We start from the raw sequence: 10,857 nt of genomic DNA, 5'->3' as shown, positions 1-10,857 counted from the left end.
TCTTATGTTTTTATTTTGTTGTACTAATGTAAGTTGACCGTGAATTTCTTTAAAGGTGCCTATAAATAGAATGTATTATTATTAGTAGTAGTAATTATTTTTGCGTAAATGGCATAGCCCTTCTTTACGTTGGTACACACCTTAGCAACAGTTTCTTGATTCTTAGGAAAATGAGCAGTACCTTTGGGCTAGCAACAGTTCTTCATGCTAGTCGTGAAATGATGTCATACAGCTGAACAGGAAAATGCTAATAATGGCTGCTCTACAGAAGTGCCATTGGTATACTGCAGAGGTGGAAATGTTGGAGGTAATTGTGCTATACTTGTTCAATATAACAAAATATTATTTTAGCGGGGTACACCCTGCGACAGACTGGCGACCTGTCCAGGGTGTACCCCGCCTCTCGCCCTATGACAGCTGGGATAGGCTCCAGCGCCCCCCGCGACCCTAAAAAGGATAAGCGGACGCGAATGGATGGATGGATGGATTATTTTAGTCTGAAATAACTATGGCTAACTTGTCACATTAGTGTCTTGTTGCTATTACAAGAGGACAGGCCTGGACTGGTTATGCGGCATGTGGGGGATTTTCCCAGTGGGTCGACGTACTATGGAGTGGATGGAATGATTGAAGGGCCACTGCGCACCCACCCTTTGAGCACTGACAGGATCCATTTGTGCACTGAGAAATGCTCGAACCTATACATAGGAAACAGTCACTCCACAAACCCACGGCACAACATAGGAGAACCGGCACAACAAGACGAGACTCAGTGAGGAGGAGGAGTAATGTGCTTAGTAAAAAAATATTTATTTTATTTTAGATTACTCTATTATTTCTAGTGTCCCTTATTATTGTTTTTGCTAGCTGAGCCTGTAAAGCACTTTGGTCATTTATAGTTTTTAAATGTGCTATTATGGAGGCATGTGACACATGAAATAAGGGGCTCTAGTTTTACACTCCAACTTTATTCACCTCCAAACATGAACTGAGCATATTGCGCCCAAACACAGCAGAACCCTTCCTCCCAGCTTGGGTGTGAGTGGAGCCCTCTAGTGGGTCGCCACACTATTCAAATAAAGTTGAAGTTGAAATGAGGGAAAGAAAAAAAGGAAACTGTGGTTCAATTCAGTGAACGCACGCTTCAGAGTACGCATTTTGAGACCTATTACGTCACAGCGACGCAACGATCTGTCCCAATCTGAAGTGTACTCCAAATGCGGTCTCCAAATGCGGTCTCCAAATCCATCCATCCATCCATCCATCCATCCATCCATCTTCATCCGCTTTATCCGAGGCCGGGTCGCGGGGGCAGCAGCCTAAGCAAAGAGGCCCAGACCTCCCTCTCCCCAGCCACCTCCTCCAGCTTATCCCGGGGAACACCAAGGCGTTCCCAGGCCAGCCGAGAGATATAATCTCTCCAGCGTGTCCTGGGTCTGCCCCGAGGCCTCCTCCCAGTGGGACATGCCTAGAACACCTCACCCAGGAGGCGCCCAGGGGGCACCCTTGTCAGATGCCCGAACCACCTCAGCTGGCTCCTTTTGATGTGGAGCAGCAGCTGCTCTACTCTGAGCCCCTCCCGGATGGCCGAACTTCTCACCCTATCTCTAAGGGAGAGGCCAGCCACTCTTCGGAGGAAGCTCATTTCTGCCACTTGTATCCGCGATCTCGTTCTTTCGGTCACTACCCACAGCTCGTGGCCATAGGTGAGGGTAGGGACGTAGATCGACCGGTAAATTGAGAGCTTCGCTTTTACACTCAGCTCCCTCTTCACCACGATGGACCGGTGCAGCGTCTGCATTACTGCAGCTGCAGCCCCAATCCGTCTGTCGATCTCCGGCTCCCTTCTCCCATCACTCGCGAACAAGACCCCGAGATACTTGAACTCCTCCACTTGGGGCAGGAACTCATCCCCGACCCGGAGGGGGCACTCCACCCTTTTCCGGCTGAGAACCATGGCCTCAGATTTGGAGGTGCTGATCCTCATTCCCGCTGCTTCACACTCGGCTGCGAACCGTTCCAGTGCGAGCTGGAGGCCCTCACCCGATGAAGCCAACAGAACCACATCATCTGCAAAAATCAGAGATGAGATTCTGAGGCCACCAAAGTGAAAGCCCTCCGCCACTTGGCTGCGCCTAGAAATCCTGTCCATAAAAATTATGAACAGAACCGGAGACAAAGGGCAGCCCTGGCGGAGCCCATCACCCACCGGGAACGAGTCCGACTTATTGCCGGCAATGCGAACCAAGCTCTTGCAATGGTTGTATAGGGATCGAATGGCCCGTAGCAATGGGCCAGACACCCCATACTCCCGCAACACCTCCCACAGGACACCCCGAGGGACACGGTCGAATGCCTTCTCCAAGTCCACAAAACACATGTAGACTGGTTGGGCAAACTCCCATGCACCCTCAAGTATCGTCGAGAGGATAAAGAGCTGATCCAGTGTTCCGCGACCAGGACGAAAACAACATTGTTCCTCCTGTATCCGAGGTTCGACTAGCGGACGAACTCTCCTTTTCAGCACCCTGGCATAGACTTTCCCAGGGAGGCTGAGGAGTGTGATCCCCCTGTAGTTGGAACACACCCTCCGGTCCCCCTTCTTAAAGATGGGGACCACCACCCCGGTCTGCCAGTCCACGGGTACTGCCCCTGATCTCCACGCAACATTGCAGAGGCGTGTCAACCAGGACAGCCCTACAACGTCCAGAGCCTTCAGGAACTCGGGGCGGACCTCATCAACACCAGGGGCTCTGCCACCAAGGAGTTGTTTAACTGCCTCAGTGACCTCGCCCCCGGAAATTGGCGGGTCATTCCCCTCATCCCCAGACTCTGCTTCCTCCTCGGAAGACGTGTCAGTGGGATTAAGGAGGTCCTCGAAGTATTCCTTCCACCGCCTGACAATTTTCTCAGTCGACGTCAGCAGCGCTCCGCCAGCACTATACACAGTGCAGGTAGAGCACCGCTTTCCCCTCCCGAGACACCTGACGGTTTGCCAGAATCTCTTCGAGGCAGTCCGAAAGTCTTTTTCCATGGCCTCTCCGAACTCCTCCCACACCCGAGTTTTTGCTTCAGCCACTGTCCGAGCCGCATTCCGCTTGGCCTGTCGATACCTGTCGGCTGCCTCCGGAGTCCCACGGGCTAACCAAGCCCGATAGGACTCCTTCTTCAGCCTGGTGGCTCCCTTCACCTCTGGTGTCCACCATTTGGTTCGGGGATTACCACCACGGCAGGCACCAACCACCTTGCGGCCGCAGCTCAATGCAGCAGCTTCGGCAATGGAGACGCTGAACATGGTCCATTCGGACTCAATGTTCCCAGTCTCCCTCGGAATGCGTTGAAGATCTCGCGGACTGGGGCCTCTGCTAGACGTTCCCAGCACACCCTCACTACGCGTTTAGGTGCTCCAGGTCTGTCCAGCGTCCTCCCCCGCCACCTGATCCAACTCACCACCAGGTGGTGATCAGTTGACAGCTCAGCCCCTCTCTTTACCCGAGTGTCCAGAACATATGGTCGCAGGTCTGGTGATACGATTACAAAATCGATCATCGACCTACGGCCTAGAGCGTCCTGGTGCCATGTGCACTTATGGACACTTATGTTCGAACAGGGTGTTCGTTATGGCCAAACTGTGATTAGCACAGAAGTCCAATAACAAAGCACCGCTCGGGTTCAGATCAGGGAGGCCGTTCCTCCCAATCATGCCCCTCCAGGTCTCGCTGTCATTACCCACGTGAGCATTGAAGTCTCCCAGCAGGACAACAGAGTCTCCAGGTGGAGCACCTTCCAGCACCCCCCCCCCCCCCCCCCCCCCCCCCCCAGGGACTCTAAGAAGGCTGGGTACTCCGAACTGCCACTCGGGGCATAAGCGCAGATGACAGTCAGGACCCGTTCCCCAACCCTAAGGCGCAGGGAACAAACCCTCTCATCCACCGGGAAAAACCCCAACGTACCGGCAGCAAGCCGAGGGGATATTAGAATACCCTCCCCAGCCCGCCGCCTCTTAACAGGGGCAACTCCAGACTGAGACAGAGTCCAGCCCCTCTCCAGGAGACTGGTTCCAGAGCCCAAGCCATGTGTAGAGGTGAGCCCGACTATATCTAGCCGGTACCTCTCAACCTCACGCACTAACTCAGGCTCCTTCCCCACCAGAGAGGTGACATTCCATGTCCCTATTGCCAGTCTTGGCAGCCGGGGGGTCAGTCCGGGTTTCCAAATCGATTTCCCTAAATTTGAAGTGTGGTCCGGTGTACACTTCGTGGTCCCATATATCCCACAATTCATAGCGCGGCGGTGGGTGTGGATAATTTTGCCAAAAAATACGGCAAACGGCTGAAGCGGAGCGGCCAAAGAGTAAACTTTTAAAAGTAAGTACTGAATATTATGTCACTTATTTATGTGCAAATGTTTAATAATGAACAACATTAAAACATGACTGTTGGCCACATGTCGGCAAAGTTATGTGACATTAGTGATATTTGAACTAACTTGGTTTTAAAGCCTTCACTTTAAAATATACGCCGTTCGATAGTCGACCTTAATCTTACAGAGAATGTGATGATTCTATGGATAATTAAAGTCAGTCATATATCCACAAACACAACAAGCTGAAAGTCAGTGATGCTGCTCGGTTTGCAGTCCTGAATATCGCGGCACAAGCAGGATTCACTGCACTGTTAATGTTAGCTATGTTACATTGCTGCCTCTGTTCGGTGGTGTCGAGCCAAACGGACTTTAACGTGTGTTTGAACGAGCTGACGGTTCACTCGTTAAGCTGAAAGAAAGATGCTTTAATCACACACATGTGTCCACTGCACCATCTGGGAACTCTTCTTGTTTAGCACTCGTAATAACACAAACACTAAATCCTCCTTCTCTTGAGCTGTTTTGTAGAAGTGTGTACACCTGAGACTGTCACCTGTCTGTCTGTCCTGCACTCTCTGTTTCTTTCTCTCTGATTGTGTAATAAAAGTATGAACATGTGTTTATAAGTTACACTTGTGTTTGAATCCTGCAGCTTATTACACATTTGATTTCCATGTGTGACAACTGCAAGTGTCCAGAGTGAGGACAGACTGAGGGACCCACTGCTGCACATCAGCTGAATCAGTCTTATTAGGTAATGTTTAAATAATTTTATCATTCCAGTGTTTTCAGTGTGGGAGAAAGTACTCAGGGCCTTCAAGTTACACACTATGAAAGGCAGAAACAAGTTTAATGTTCAGAAACCTAAAGTATGTATCAGCAGCAGAATGGAGCTAAAAATAAATGTTTGTTCCAGTTCTATGAAGCTTTGAGTATTTTGGATTAGTAGTACTGCTGTGTTTGTTGCATCATATTGCTGTAATTGCTTATATGCTTTATATATTCTGAGGTAAGTTGATCAATAGTGTAACATCATATTCTATAAGGATGTTATGTGTTTGTAGACTTTCTGCCCAGTTTGACCCATTTAGCAGAAGTCAGCCTGTTTAAGGCTCTGATATCTATTCTGTATGACTTAAAGCAGTTATTACATGGTATGATTTTCTCACCCAATAAAGGAATATTTAATATATCGGTCTACTCTTCATTCTATCAGACACAGTTATCACAGCTCGTATGTTTTCTTTTTACACATATATGTAAGCATTGAGCCAAATTAAATAATGCCAACAAATTAAACAAACAATATTTGTCTCTTATATATGATACATCTATATATACACTGTCATAGATGCTTGTCTTTGAGTGATAATTTAAGGTGATAGGAAATATAAATAACAGCAACTTGAATCTTTGACACAAAGTTCAAGTTCACTGGATTGGGACACATGCAGCTAAAACTTTGTGGGAAATGTGAAATTGACCACGACCACGAGCTTTATTAAACCCGTACATTTATAAGAGAATTTTTTGGAACAATATATGCAGATGATCGTGGGCTCAGAGGGCCTCACAGCCCTATTTCAAAGGCTTCGAAACAATTCGAAATAAACATTTGGAGAACATGTTCAACGTATCGAGAGGAGGTTGCCAAACAGGTATTACCAGCCCCTTTCGTTGCCATTCAAGCGGATGATACAATACACAATTTGTTCATTGCGATCGGCACTGCTTAAACCTCATGCGACAGCTTGTATGCTCAGGAAGACTCTGACTTGAAAGTGTTTATTATCAGATTTATTTGTATCTTTTTTTCAAATTCGCTCATTACTCAGACATAAAAGGAAGGAGACTGATCCAGGATGGGACAGTGAAGTCTATGACATGTCTTTACATCTGGAGGAGGACGTGTTTCTACAGTTTTTGAAGTTTTTCTACAAGCTGATGCAGACCATCATCTGTGCAGTGCAGTACTACTTCAACAACAGAAGACAACTGAGAGAAAGAAGGGGAAAGAGAAGACACAGTAGCATGGAAGAGGAAGAGCATCGTGTCTAAATGACAAAAACAATGCTGCTGCTTTAATGAAGGAGACAGGTAACACTGTGGTTGTGCAGATACAAGAGAGATTCTGGAAAAATGGTCACCTTATTGCTGCACAACATCTGGACTTTGTCCCATGATTTCCCAGTGCTGTACTTGAATGCCCAATCAAAATATGGCCAACTGCAAATAAAGGGTAGGTAGAAACCGAACTGAAATTAATGTACAGTCACCTCCCGTTAGCCTCGAGTCAGTTTTGATCCACCCTCTGCCTGCCACATTCCTGTTTCCAAACACTAAAGCCCCTTTTCCATTAGTACCTACTCGGATCGATTCGGCACGGGTCGCTACGGTTTTAAGGGTTTTCCGTTAGGTCATAGTACCTGGTACCAGGTACTTTTCTAGTACCTGCTCGGCCAGGGTCCCAAGTGATTCAAGCAGGTACTAAAATGTGACATTGGCAGACTGCATGCCACAGGTTGGCTGGTCAGTAGCATCACTCGATGAGTCACAAGAGCCTCTCATTCACAAAACTCAAACCTGTCACTTTTGAAATCCAGCAATGGCTGCAAAAAACGATATCATGGTCCTAGAGTCTGACGAAAAGCCACAGACCGAGCAGCAGGTACATTTCTGCTTCGACGTCCATCTTTGTTGTAGCGTTGTAGCGTTCGTGTGCCATATTAATTACGTTGCGGGACCCACAGATGGGTTGCTATGACGACAATGACGCACATTAGGTAGTACTGAATTGTAATTGAAAAAAACCCCCAAAATGTGCAGGAGGGGCTTATGATATCTACTTTATGGCAAGCTTCAGCCATAAAGCAGCAACACCCCAAACGCAGTGGGGAGGTCAGGTCCAAGTTTAAGGGAATTGACTCACTTTTGTAGTCAGCCTCAAGTGGGCATTAGAGGAACTCTAACTGTTGGTTTTCTGTTTTTGTGTTTTTAATGTCGGCTTCATTCTTCAGATTTCCGCTTGGCTGACAGTTACTAAAAACTCTCCCTATCCCACACATAAACCCTGTAATAAACACAACTGTACACAATTACAAATGTAAAATTCATAAGCTTTTGATTCGCTGGTCAATGCAGCTTTTAAACCTTTTTGATAATTCCCCACGTTTTTAGCATTTAAAGTCAGTGACTGCAGCAGAGGTGTCAGCTTATTACAGCTTAGCAAAAAACTGAAAAACCAGTCGACTACTTATTTTTTTGTTTTTTCCTGACGTTGATAGGCAGAACTTCAGTTTTCAGGAGTGAATAAAATGCTGTTTTCTTTAACTGCCATTTTTAATGATAGCTTTATGACCTTTATATCTGTTTGAACTTTATACCAGTGTAACAGCATGGATATGTGGAAGTAAAAAACTCTATTGTGTACTGTCTGTGTCGGTTCTGTCATCCAGGTCATCTAAGGAGCTTGGAAAGAAAAGCGACTGGACTTCTTTAAGTTTATTGAAGATTTTCACCTCTCATCTGAGAAGCTTCTACAGTTCTGAAGAAGCTTTTCAAGCTCTGTAGTCTATTTACTTTTTATTCTACACATTAGAAAAGAAGTCCTAGAGCCCCAAAGCTACAGAGCATGCTGCTTTCTGAAGTGACAATAGAGGGAAAGAAAGCTGTGTAAGAAACACAGTGTTGGTGCGTTGGAGACAATAAAACAGCAGACAGTAAGAATAAAATCAATATTACTCACTTTGTTATTCCAAGTAAAACGAGCATGTTGCCATCTGGTTAGCAGTCACTGGCTTCTACCGCTGTGACCTTAAATACGACTTGGTTTGTGTGTTTTGTGTGTTCAACTCATAGTGTTAACAATGCAGCACTAAAAAGTGCTGAGGAGCCGAGATGTACACAAGTTGTAAAAAGGGAAGCTGAGAGAGAACATGTGCTTACGCCTTCACACAAAGAAGCACAACCACAGACAGTAGAGAGGGTATTGGTGCCACTGTTGTGTCAGAGCAAACATGGGGAGATTTAGTGTTGCAAGGTTGAGAACTCATAGCTATACATGCATAGATGCTGTCAGAATCATAGATACAGTCAGGCTGCATTGCCAGATGAATTGCTGTTAATAGTAACGGTAAGTTGACCTGCGCAATAGCACAGGTATATAAACATTTTCATCAGGAATCAGCAGAAAGATGACCAAAGAATTTGTCTTTATTGATACATACATGTGTGTTTGCATTGCCACTTAACAGGCCAAGAGAGGCGAGCCACACAGCATAAAAATGAAGCCAGGGCATGGTAAAAACTGCACTCTTACTAATGGGACCTTGAGGCTAGTTCCAAACAGAGTAAATCCCTATTGGCTCCCATGTTGAATTGACCAACTTTACAGCATTAAAAAGCATGTTTACAGCCTGGTAGAGACCATTGTTTTGGTCTCTTTGGACAGTTTCACCCTTTCACCCAACTATGAGGTGGCTGTTAGGAATTAGGACCATGGACAGTATTGCTGATAGCTGTCTGGAAGGCCTTGATAGTTGAACCTCTTCACTGTGTTTATGCAGTTGGTGTCTTTTCTAGCATTTTAATGACATTTTCTCACAAACAATATAGCCTGCCATTCATCCGAATTTGTATTTCAGTTACAGTGAACAGTCAAATTCTGTTACCTCACTATTCTACTAATTGGCTCTAATTGGATGCTACACATGGCTGTGTGTTGGATTTTTGCAGTTTATGGATGCAGCTTGCGAGCCAAGCTTGCAAGCATTAGTTGATACCCTGACACTTCACCATTTCTTCCTTAAAGTTTCATCTTCTTTGTAGATAATGAACAAATTCTACCAGAAACATTTAAAACATGCCAAGCGTGATCAAACAGAAATGAAAATTTAGGATAAGTAATTTTTTATTGATTACTTTAGACTACTACCTTCAAAAAATTACATTAAAATATTTTGTGGTTGTATGGAAGAGATACATTACATTAACCAAATATCTTCTCTAAAGTTGATGGCTAATATGTTACTAATGTAACTAACTATTAAGCATCAAACAGACACCAAGCAGGATAGCCTTCCTCTTTGAGTTGTTTTTGTAGACACGTGACATTTTGGGGTTTTTTTATTTCTCTACACTCCTTTAGACATTTCTGGACAAAAACCTGCTTCAACTAAATATGTAAACCAAAACACAACTCTTGAAAAGTTTTAAAAACCTGCCACAAAGGCGAGGTTAGCTCTGCAGTGCAGACAACAATATGGGGCACCGACACTACAGCTGCTTGTTCCACTGTCTGTATTAAAAAATATTGAAGATGAGCTTTAATTTGAGACATGCTGTTATACAATCAACGCAGCTGATTGCTGGTGATTCCATAAATGACATACCAGAGAGTTAAAAGAAAGAACACATAGACAAGACTACATAGACAAGTATTGGGCCATCTACACATTTCAGCTCCAGCAGCTTTTATGACATCTCATTCTACATCCGTTGGATTGCTCCTATTCCTTTGTAGATATTACAGCTTCCACTTTTCTGGGAAGGCTTTCTATGATTTTGGAGAGCAGGACACACTTTTGTCCATACATGAAGAAAGGAAATCGTAAGGTCCCACGCCATGAAGCTCCCAGCACAGTTTTTGTGCTGATGTTAATGCCAGGGGAGCTTTGGAGATGCACTATGGACTTCAACGACCCCTGTTTGTACCTACGTTCTTTACGGTGGTTAGGTTGCTGTGATTCCTCCACTTTCCAATATCACTCACACATGATAGTGGAATATCTAGGAGAAGCTAAATTTCACAAATTGTTCAACAGGGGCATCATTTTGCAGAACTATACCAAAATTCAGTGAGTCTCAGATAAAGTCACTGACAATAACTAAAGAAATGTCATTTATATACTATTTAAAAAATTTAAAGCAACACAAAGAAAACACATTAAGGTCTGGGTAATGTGTTAGGAATGAAACGATGCCACATCATTTTAGAGAAATGAAAACGATTAACCTTAAGACAGCTGAACTCAAAGAGTCCTTCTGTGGATACGCATCACGAGACCATCACTGAGCCAGTACCAAATTGGTCATGCTGAACCATGTTACAGTCAGCATAATGTTCTCCACGGCTTCTCCTGACCCTTTCAAGTCTGTCAGATATGCTAAGAATGAACCTGCTCTCATCTGTGAAAAGAACAGGGGGCCAGCAATGGACCTGTTAATTCTGATATTCTATGGCAAATATCATTTGGGCTCCAGAGTGCCTGACTGTGAGCCCACCCTCATGAAGCTGTTTTCTGACTGTTTGGTCAGAAACATTCCCATCAGTGTCCTCCTCAAGGTAATGTCATAGCTCTGGCAGTGCTCATCCTGTTCCCCCTCGCACTAGGGTGTAGATACTGGTCCGGCTGATGGGTTAAGGACGCTCTCCGGCCCCGTCCAGCTCTTTTAGAATGACTGTCTCCTGGAATCTCCTTGAGAATGCACAGT

This window comes from Maylandia zebra, linkage group LG5 (genome assembly GCF_041146795.1).
Source record: "Maylandia zebra isolate NMK-2024a linkage group LG5, Mzebra_GT3a, whole genome shotgun sequence".
Classification (NCBI taxonomy): Eukaryota; Metazoa; Chordata; class Actinopteri; order Cichliformes; family Cichlidae; genus Maylandia; species Maylandia zebra.
This window is presented reverse-complemented; position numbering follows the sequence as displayed.